Source organism: Myzus persicae, unplaced genomic scaffold, assembly GCF_001856785.1.
Source record: "Myzus persicae strain clone G006 unplaced genomic scaffold, MPER_G0061.0, whole genome shotgun sequence".
NCBI classification, from domain to species: Eukaryota; Metazoa; Arthropoda; class Insecta; order Hemiptera; family Aphididae; genus Myzus; species Myzus persicae.
In genome coordinates, this window is record NW_019104069.1 from 3,519 (window position 1) to 15,549 (window position 12,031).

The 12,031-nt window shown below is 27.7% G+C and overlaps 1 long non-coding RNA gene across 1 annotated transcript; it reads left to right on the plus strand.

Annotated features, from left to right (window-relative positions):
- The first annotated feature begins 2,126 nt into the window (after positions 1-2,126).
- LOC111038321 lies at positions 2,127-10,596 on the plus strand. Its single transcript, XR_002604975.1, has 11 exons — positions 2,127-2,375; positions 3,870-4,067; positions 5,362-5,678; positions 5,738-5,884; positions 5,957-6,109; positions 6,823-6,917; positions 6,988-7,231; positions 7,310-7,823; positions 7,896-8,271; positions 10,127-10,277; positions 10,353-10,596. It is a non-coding gene; the product is annotated as an uncharacterized LOC111038321 (long non-coding RNA).
- Positions 10,597-12,031: the final 1,435 nt, after the last annotated feature.

Sequence of the window (12,031 nt, forward strand, 5' to 3'; positions counted from 1 at the left end):
ATGTTGCTATTAAAGTAATTTATTTTACTATTAGTAATATGGTATATGTTGAATTTATTTTTGCTAAAACATTGCACTTTAAAATACTGTTTGTATAAATTATAATAATGAACATACATTTTTCAATTCTATACGAATAATTAGTATTCTTCGTTTAAGTGTTCATAAAAAAATTGTAGAAATTGTAACAAATTTTAGAGATTTCGAGTAAATATTGTCAACATTCAAACTTCAAAAGCTTATAAAAAATACTCGAAAAATAAATTATGTGTTATGTTTATTAACTAATTATATTGTGCACCGTAACACACATCGCATTGTAAAATCAATATATTCCATTTCATCACCCCGCTCAGAATCTAAAATTCAACTATGACTATTTTCATTACTAGAATAAGACATTTACCAGTTATGAAGTACAGTGTGTCGTTTGAATAATATTCATACAATTTGTAACAATAGTATTTGGGTGCGTTGAGATCTTATTGTTATAGTCACGTCGCGTTGTCTCCTCCGTCCTCACTCCATCTGTCCCCGCGGCCTTCTCGGCGATCATTATTATGACCCGCTCGTTGGTGTTGGCGGCGACCAGTGTGGCCACGGCCACCACAAACATGATCCTCTCTGACCGTCATGTAGTTGTCATAATTGTGCAAGACCCTGGGATACCCGAACCGATCAGTGCTCCGAAACAGTATTCAACCTCAGCATTTGGGCTTCAACAATATCTGCAAATATACAATATGGAATTTTGAATATCACCACAGGGATATTTGGGGGGGGTGGGGGAGTTAAGGGGACGGGAGGTGTGTCAAAGATTCGTATAGTATATAGTCTATATTAGTATGTACTTACTACTTACTATATTGGACTCTAAATATTCTCAGTTCAGCTTCAAACAACTATTATAATAAAACTAGTGAGCATATTATTATTTTCAGCTATAGTACCTAATATATATATTTCAATGATATTTAGGTAGTAAATACAATCCATGTATGTACAGAAAGTTCTTAGTTCTTACACTTAAGAAGTAATTCTTTTATATATATTGTATACAAATTCCTTATATATTACTTATGTCCGTTGTTCGTAGTCAATACGACATTGCTATAATATGTTTAAACTTATTATAAGACGACACCGTCTCGTAGCCTTAATATTCTGCTGTGTACCTACTTTATAGGAATAAAATAGATACAAGCATATACGTGATATAAAATGTTCTATATATATATATCGAGGTTAATTAATGACAACGTTTATTACGATTATAAATTCCATCCATTTTACATCAATCTGTGCAAATACAGATCGTATGCCTCATGTTTACCGAGTACCTATTATACTATAACAGTAGATCATTATCTACTAAAAATTGATTATTACTTATTATTTCTTAATATAAAAACCTGAATTGAATATCATCTTACCCATAAGTTCAAGTTTAACTAACAATATTGAAAAAAATTAAACTGCATGCAATTGTTCCGGATTTTCGATCAAAAATAGGTATTTTGTTAGACTAGACAAGTAACACCGAAGTTATATTTTCTAAATACTTAGTATTTTTGTGATCTGAATATTCGTTGACAAAATACATAGTAATTTTACAATTTAATATTTACATTTTACATTTTTTATGAGCTTATGCAATAAAACACTTACTTGCCGGATTGCACAAAACATTAAATGTATCAATGCGAGCTAAAATGGTGGTCCCTTACTTCCTTAAACAAGATTGAGCGTTCAGCGATTGATCCGTTCAATTCTAGTATACCATTAAATTTAATCAATTTTTTATGCAACACGGCATTAAATAATCTAAACATAATTTATCATTGTCAATCTGCGATAATCTGTACGCGGGAATCTTATAGAAAATTTTGTCTTGAGATCCATGGAAAATCACAAATATATTTAAGAATATATTTATATGTATTTAGCCATGGAAGATCACGAACTCTCATTGGTTGTAGACCAGAGTAGTGGAGTGTTACGTTTGTGATAACATTATCAACTATTCGATAATCAATATTCAATGTTTACAAATTCTTTTTCAATATTCATTATATTGTATTTTTTTGTTGTTTAAAAAATTAATTTAGTTGAGATATCTAAGAAATAAATAGTGATATTAGTACTGTTGTAGTAGTTCATACTTGATACTTGATTTATGGTACAGACATCTGTAGTTTACCAATACACAATCATGTTTATTGCTTAACTGTGGCAAACTTACTTATATGTACCTATGAATAAATATTTTTTTCTATAGATTCTATTTAGTTGATACATTTAATATTATTTAATATCTAGTGTATGATTCATGAAAGTGAATATTATCGTTTTGATCAACATAACCTAGTCTGTATGTAAGTATTTTTACTTATATTTTAATTTGTATATTGAAAGAAAACAAAATGTATATTATTTTTATTCAAATAATTAACCATCAAAAATACCTGTAAACTTAAGTTACAATAAATTAATTGCCTATAAGCAAAAGAATGACACTGTGATTCGGCTAATCTGATTACTATGGCCTTGAATATGATAGTTATAACCATTTCTTTAGTTCAGATAATCAAACGTTTAAACTCAGGCTGGTTTCTATGTATTTTGGTGGTTCAGACTTCAAATAATTAATAAACAAGAACTGAATCAGCTGATTAAATGTCTATAATATATATAATATGTCTATAACAAAACAAACTTCTGTTATTGATATATTAAATAATATACACCTAATTAGTTTTTTGAACAATTTTATTGAAATATCATTGAATATTACTGTATGTTTTAAATTATATATATTACTTCTGCTTCTAACATCGCTCAATCATTGCATTTTTATGCTCTATTTTGTTAAAAATCAAGTTTAAATGAAACAAAAGTTATCTAATGTACACATGACTTCCAAACACCATGGGCAAACGTGTTTAAAGAATATACATCTAACAAACACATTTTTGCTAATATAACAACCAAAAATGACTACAGGATTACAGACATAGAAAATAATCCCTTCTTCAAATTAATTTTCATAATTGTACTCAGTACTGTGTTTGGGCCAACTAGTTAAAATATAAGATTACTTATGTATGAAAATAAATACATTATAATACATAAACAACAAAATTAATAACATAAATAAATGATGTAATATACTAATATTAACCTAATATGTTTTATTTTAATTATAATTATTTAATGAGATTTTAACAAGAAATAACATAATATGTAATGTTAATAATACATTTATCATAATACCAATGTTGTATAAAATTTAAATTTTCATGATCAAAACAAATAAAGTCAATAATAATATTAAGTAAATAAAATAAATACACTATTGTTTACATGGGCTATTTTCTTAAGCTTATTATTTTTAGAATTCATTTTGTAAACTTCTAAATTATTATTATAATTTTTAATATGACTATTTACTAATATATTCAAAATTTTGTTAAAAATACTATTTTACAGTAAGTTATCACATATACCCATCGACTTTCAATAAACTAAATCAATGCTTTTCATAATTTATTTTGTAATAAAAACTATTCTGTATTTAAATTAAATATACAAATTTCATTTTTTTTAATAGTAAAATCTATTTATTAAATTATAATTTAAAAAAAATGAATAATAATTTTCAAATTTTCTTGATTTAAAAGTTGTGATTTTGATCATGTATTTTAAAATATTGAAAACTGTTATGGAATTTGTATTATAAGCCAGGTGTAGACAAGTGCTAATACTAAAAAAAAAGTATAGAAATACGATAATACCTCAAGTTTTTGTATTTTGTAAGTTATTTCAAATTATTTTATTAAGTTGTACTAACTTTTTTATTTTGTCTCTAGGTTTATACTTCATTGACTGCTATCAAAGATTAATGGCTGCTACTGATCATTTAGAAGATGTTATTAAACCTATTGAAGAATATAATTTATCGAAATTAAATCTATTATGGTGGATGATGAATCAATATTTGTATCACAGTCTACTTTATTCTGTTAGAACAAAACAATATCAACTTTTAACTACATCTTATAAAACAGGTATGTTTTTATTTTTTATTTAGAACTTTCAGTATAAAAACTATTATAGTTAAACAATTACAGACATAAACAAGAGAATATAATATATAGCTTAACTATAAGATACATGAATGATTTAAATTAACAATAAAAACAACAGTGGAACTACATATAGGTACTGTTGAAATGAATAGTAATAAAGATAATAAGAAAATTTATGAACAAATAATCTAAAAGTAATAATAATTTTTAGGGAGTGGATAAGATAAAATTTAGGTTATTTAAAACAGTCATTAAAGACTTAATTATTGGATACAAAATATTAGAGAATTCCTTAATGCGTTTACTTGAACTATCAAATAATTCGACTGGTGGTTGATTGACTGTGGCATCGGCGTAAGTACGAGTTTTGTTGGAGCTGCAGGGGTTTGACTGCATGACTTTAATAGGTCTCGAAGACTAGGTTAAACGTCTTCCCTCTTTATGTTTATGGAAAGAAGTAGCGTGTTTGATGTAGACTGGGCATCCTTTAAACGATGAAGTGTGAGCACCTGCGCAGAGTGCGCATTTAGTCGGTAGACTGTTATCTTTGGAACACATATCGAAGAAATGTTCTTCTCTGCATTTGATGTAGCAAGGTTTGTGACGTTTGTGTGAACAATATGTTTTTGTGTGACCATAAGCCTGACATTTATGGCATTGAGGAGGACCGGTTTTGGATTTATGTGGTTTTTCGACCACGACAGAGGTATGCATTAACATAGTAGTTTTAAAGATCTTAGAATTATTGCTATTGGGATTTAGGTCTACAAAAAATAACGGTAGAGGTATTTTGTTCTTTTTGATATTTTCAACATGTCTAACCGAGTAGCCAAGCTCAGTTAAAGCATCGGAGATATCAAAGCTAAGAGTTGAGTGATGTAAATTTCTGATAACAATCCTGAAAGGTCGAGAGCTAGGTGGGCAAAATGTGTGGAAATCCGTGCCGGAGTTCTTTAAGTGGTTGAGTATTAATTTAGCATTGTCCGGCCCGTTTGGTCGAACGATGAGATAGGATGATGTAGCTTTGCAGGTGAAACCATTAATACGCGTGAGTTGTATAATTTATTTTTGAACAAGGTGAAGTTGGTAATATTTTTGATGTAAATAGGTTGAAAACGAGTTGCATTTTTGATAACATCGGTTTGAGGCTGAGTCTCACGTACTGCAGTATGTTCACTAGATGGAAGCAAAACACACTCACTTGACTCATTGTCGCTTTGTAGAACCTCGAACCGGTTCGGAGAAACAAATGATTTTAACTTCTTGTCCGCAGGTCTAGGGGAAGTAGACGAAGATGATAGATTACGTTTGCTGTGAACATGAGCAATTTTGCTTTCCGATACCGCATTTTGAAAAGGAATTACGTTACCCTGGATATCATAAACTGTTGCCACACGTTGGGCTAAGTTGTTTGTAAGTGGCGTATCTATATAATAATATCATTATAATATTATCATAATATCTATTATGGTAATTGGGTACTAAAGCCATAGCGCGGATGCGCTAATGACGTGGACCTTATACTTTCTCTGATAACGGAGCATATATCAGCATACGTGCGCACTAGACGACATGCAAAACCGAACTGAGGTATGTTTTTATATCTATAATTTATTTTATTTTAATGTTAACCATTTTTTTCTTCTTAGTTTTTTTAAATATCAATATTGTCAAAGCCTTTATTGAGTGCAAGTTTAATTTATGGTTATACAAAATTTGTAAACAAGATAAAACTTAATATATCAGAATTCAGGATTGGCAGAAGCAAGAACAATGACATATATTTATAATATCAAGTAATCATTAGTGTATAAAATGTTTAATGATAATTACAGTTAATACTATTTAATATTTATTTATATGAATAGATGTAATGAAGTTTGGACTATGGATGCAAAAACTTATATAGAAACTATGTTAAAGGAAGAAAATGGTTTGTTTTCTTCTTTGCTGCCACCAAATTATTTGGTAATAGATCTTAGCATCCTAATTTCACCTCAATCGCTGGCTCCTGAGTATTAGTAAGTTATAACTAAATTGTATCTTTGTGCTATTCAAAATAACAAATATTAATATTATTTTATTTTTACTCTATCTTAAACTCCATTAAATTGAACTACACAGTATATTTTTAACACAGTTTCGACCAATAATAAAATATATTGTGTCTAAAATCATATCCAATTAGAACAACTAAATTTTTTTTCGTATTCTATGGCAACCCTATAAACAAAAAAATATTTGTTAATCATGAACAAACAAATCCCTGTGTATGCCTTACTATAAAAACAAAATTTTGAAAATTAAAATCGAAGTTAACATTCTCAGGCATAGAATTACTTATGTACCCAATTTCAGAACCATGACTGGTTTGTTTACACACACACACACACACCCCCACTAACATAGCATTTTATTTATATAGTCTAAACCTAGTTATTTATATTGTATAAATAAAAGGTTATGTTAGCGTGTATATAAGTAATTTAGATAGGAAAATCTGATACGCTCTTTATTTATTTTAACAATTTTTATATTTAAAATAAGTTATTAATTTTTAAATAGTAATGTATTTATAGGAATTATTTCGTTTTTCCTTAGTCATTATTAACTTAAATTAAGTATTCAGTTTTAACACAATCATTATATAAAAATTAATAATCATTTGAAACATATTTTAAAAGTGTTCTATGATGGTAAATAAAATGGTTTCATCGTGTGAAAATGTTTTAAGGTGAATTTTGGAAACTAATGGATCTGAACTTTAGGATGTTACTTTTTCAATACATCTTCGTTCTCTTAAACAACTATTTGAAGACTCAATCATAGGTAAGTATGTTAAAATTGATTTATCTGCTAATGAAATGAACATTAGTAACAATATTATTTTTGTTTTTAGAAATAAAGATTCATGCTTCATTAGATTGGTGGTAACTGAAGATGGTATAATAGTATTTGGACAAAAAAAAATGTTTGAGTAGCAGCTAGTCCATATTTCCTTATTAGTTATTATATTAAACAGTTTTGGGAAGAACAATAATTCAAATCTTGGTTTTATAATTAAAGTTGATTCCGCCGCTTTAATACTGTTTGTAGATTAATCCTGTACTGGCAAAATGATGGTTACCAATAAAAATGTACAGGTATGAATGATAATTTTGTTGAATTGTTGTAAATTTCTTGTCAAAATAATTTGAATTCATTATTGTTGTGTTCTCAAGGTTATTTTTAAATCAGCTGCAATCGATTGGTTAGACCAGAGGTATTCAAACTGTGCGTCGCGGCTCCCAGGGGCGTCGCGGGAGTTGTCGAAGGGAGCCGCGTAGTATAATTGAAAACCAATAAATATATTTACGAAAAATGTTTACTATTATCATTGAGGCACACCGGTTGGGAAACGTTGCATTATCTACTACAATCATTCGCTAAATTTAGCTTTAATTTTTTTATTTATGTAATATGGTAAATAAATAATAAAATATAAATTACATTCATATAAACATTGATTTTTTTGTCATTTATAATTTGGGAGCCGTCAACATTTTGTGAAGACTTAAAGGAGCCGTGTGATGAAAAAGTTTGAATACCTCTGGGTTAGACTATGCAAGTGATGTATGTGCAGCGTTTTTACAAACACAAATAGATATTTCAAATTGTCTCTATAAAATCATTTACCGACTTACATAATTGTGCAGAGCTGTTGTCAAGTTCTGTAGCATTTATGAACATTTTTTTGTAAGATATAAAATATATTACCTAATTCTTGACATTTTAATATAATATATAAATAATGATTAATATTTTCAGAGCAATGGTTAAAGATGATGAGTTCCTATCATTATCTTGTGAAAAATTGATTTACATTATTTTCTGTAATGATCTTACCAATCCATTTGAGGAAAAAATAAGCCCTCTGAATAGTCCAACTATTATAAATATTCCTACATGATCATCATGCCAGTGTGTGCTTATACGCTAAGAAATCATTGACTAGGCGAGACAATCATTTCTCCATCCACTTCAGCTTCCATCGACTGTCGTATCGCTACTATTGCAGTTTACATCACTGCCAAGAGAGTGCCAGTGTGTAAGTCCGCCTGCAACATGTAAGCTGTGTGAGAGGCCGCTCAGGACATCAAGGCCAACTTCATAACTGGATTGCTGTCGACTCAAGACACCCGCTGTATATATATATATACCTAGTCAATTAAGTTAATCATGAAGTTACCCAACTATTTATCAGGCGTAATTGAACACTGTAGTCATTGCATCCGACCGGATCGACCACAGGGCCTCCAGACCCCATAACTAAACTAAATTCTAAATTCTTAATTTCTTGTACTTGCAAACTACTGTCGGTTACTGTCTTAGGTGGCATAAAGCATAAAGATAACCCTGTCATGTAGATATTACATAGTTGTAGAATACTAGGCATTACTGCTGTAGTCATAATAGATAATATTAACCAAGTATTAAATCTCTATAATTATATAGCCACAAAGGAGAACCTATAAAATTTATATTTTATACAATTAATTACAATAAACAATGGTTTTTAGGTATAAGAAACAAATGATATTTAAATATAAACTGTAAAATTGGAAATTGAATTCAATGCCATACAAATATAATAGATATTTCTTTGCTTGCTATAAAAAGAGGGAACCCCAGACTGGCCATATGAGTAATATGAGACACTGTGATGATCATACACTAATGTATTGTATGGGTCAGTGTTTCTCAACCATTTTACTGTGGCAACCCCTTTTGAATTTCAATTTTTTAGCACCCCCTACATACATTTTTTTATATACTCTCATAGATTATTATCAATAATTAATACAATAAGTACTGTACAGTGTGCAAAAAAAACATAAAATACATATAATATTATAATTATTTTTAACTATAAAAACGTACACCAAATATTTCATTCTATAAATATATTTTTAAATTAATGTTCTTAATGGTTTGGTTGTTACTGTTGATATGAAATTATTTCGTCAATTCTTAGTGTATTTTACTTTGTTAAAGTAATTCTCATAGCTGATGAAATGTCCAGTCAGTTTCTAGTTTTATTTTTCATTGTAATCATTGTGGAAAATCTATTTTCACTCAAATATGTCATTGTAAATGGATTGATTACTTTTAATGCTTTTTCTGCCAAACTAGAATATTCATTTTGAACCCTTATCTAAATTTGACCTCTATTTGTGTAGCTTTTAAAAACATCATGTAAGTTTACATCTGAACTCAATTCAATCAGTTTTTCTTAATTGGTTAATGATACTATATTTTGATCAGATTGTACGAATAGATACTCTCGCATACTCACATTTAGCTAATTTAGAATTGAAAATATATCAGAAAGATATGCAAGTTTTGCTAACCATTTATTTTTTTAATAATCACTAAGTGATAATTTTTTGTCCCTCAAAAATATTTCTTCTTCTGTTTTCAGTTCAAACAACCGGGTCAAAACTTTTCCTTTGAAAACCATTAAACACGAGTGTGTAATAGCAAATTTTAAAAATCTGAACCCATTTCTTCACACATCACTTTGAAAACCCGAGTGTTTGCCTTACTAGTTCGTATAAAATTCACAATTTGTATGCATATATTTAATACATCAAATAGGTTTTCGTTCATATGTTAAGCGGCTAATTGCTCACAATGAAGCAATGAGTTGATAAAATGTTTTCATACGCAATTTGTTGAACATGTGTGACAAAACCATTACATTTTCTGATCATAGCTGCAGCTCCGTCAATACAGATACCGATATTGTTAGAAATTTGTAAATTTATTTTTTGGAAATAAAATGAAATGGTTTTGAAAATGTCTTCAGAAGTACAGTATGTTTTTAAATTTGAGCAATAAAAAAATTTTTCTTGTACATCGTTCAGAATAATATAGCTTGATTACTAATCTATACTATAGGTAACAAATAAATAGGTCTGAAAAAAAAATTGCCAATAATCTTATGTAATTAGGTGTATATTATGTTATGATTAAAATATATTTATTTCATATTTTAGGTCTTTGGATGTGTTATTAAATGAGTACATGATTTTGATTGGAGAAAAATGTATCACCAGAATTAATGGAGCATATGTGTTTGCCAGTATTAACATCAACACCTGATGTATTACATAATGTAGTTCTAACTTCTGAAAAATAATTATAAATGTAAATGTTATTTTCTTAAATATTACTTCATTATGAATTCATATATTTTATTTATTATTATTATAATTTATTTAGGTAATGATTTTGCATTAGAAGCTTTACAATTCAAATTACAGAAGTCAGTTCAACCTTTAGCGATTACAAATATGAATCGGTGCAGAGGTTTTTGATGTCAGTGTTCAAAAATGTAAAATAGTAACTAGCATGACTACTAACAGAAGTGATTTAGGTGTTGCTATACTCAATAATCGTTTATATGCGGTGAATAAATTTGTAAAAAATTTTATATAATTGTGTTGATACGAGGTAAAGTAGTTATAATACATACATATTTATGTATAATTTATAGTAAAACATATATTATGTCAATTTTTGTTTTTGTGAACGTTCAATAAAAAGTTTTTTGCAAAATTTAAATCAACTATTGTATTCAAATTAAATTTTAATTTGGTAGGTTTTTCATAACCGCCATTAATAGTTTTATTCGCAATAATACTTTGCTTTATACTTTAATATATCGTACTGTCGGTGCAAGAGAGCCGTTAATCAAAATTTTTTCAATTTCAAGGTTTTAAAATCCCTAAACTTGTATTTTGTTCTCTATTTCTTAAGAGTGGCACAATCTATAATAATATAATTTAAAATTAACTTATTGCATTGAACCACGTATATAGGTAGTTGATAACAATAAAGCTGCAAAACGAAATGTGGCCTTCTAAATATACTTGTTGAAAACAATACTGCTGCTTAATGAAAAGCGGCTTTATTGCACTAAAATAACTATAAATATTTCTTGAAACAAATAGCAATAAAAGCCGCATATTGAAATAAGGCCTTATTGCCCTAACTATTATAAGCCATTTTACAATAGTTTAAATACTAATAATTGCCAAAATACTTAGGAAGTCAATATAGCTCACGAATAAGACTTATTATAATTAATTTAGCTTTTGAAATTATTATGACGTTACTTTTATTCTTATAATTATTATGTTATTCATAACTTTTATTAAAACGTTATATTTTAATTTGTAATTGATGTTAATATAATTGGTAAGTATAAATTAAGTGCAATTAAACCATGAAACTTTTGAAAGCAATTGAAAAGACTAAAAATAATTGCAAGAACTTATTACCAAAGTATGGACTGAGTTAGTTTTTATCTATAATGCACCTTGAAATGAAAGAGTATTATTTATTTTTAAAAAAAAATTTAAAAAATTAAATATTATGTCTTAAGTATAAGAAATTAAGTTTTTATCTATAATGTTCTTTTAACTGTAAAAATAATAAAATTCCTATCTATTAGAAACTGATTCTATAGGTACCTTTTAAATAAGTACTGTATATTGTGTAGAAGATAGAATATTCTGAAATAAAAAGTATTTGTTTTTAAATAAATAGGAAATTTTTAAATAATATTATTATAATTGAAATTCTTAACACATTTTTTGTATAATATTGTGTATGGAATACAATAATAACAATATTAATATTATCGTCCATCAGTAATTATTTACTGTTAGAATAAAATAGGATGGTAATATAAACGCTTATTTAGTATAATTATGAATGTAAAAGGCCAGATCTCAAAATATTTATTGTTTTATATGAATAAATACTATTTCTGGTAAGTTAAAGTTCTAAAGAAGGACATCATTACATTCACAAGAAATTATCAAATACAATTTGTTATACTTACATGTGGCTGAAGATAACTTACTACTAATTACTATAAGCTATTGAATATTAAA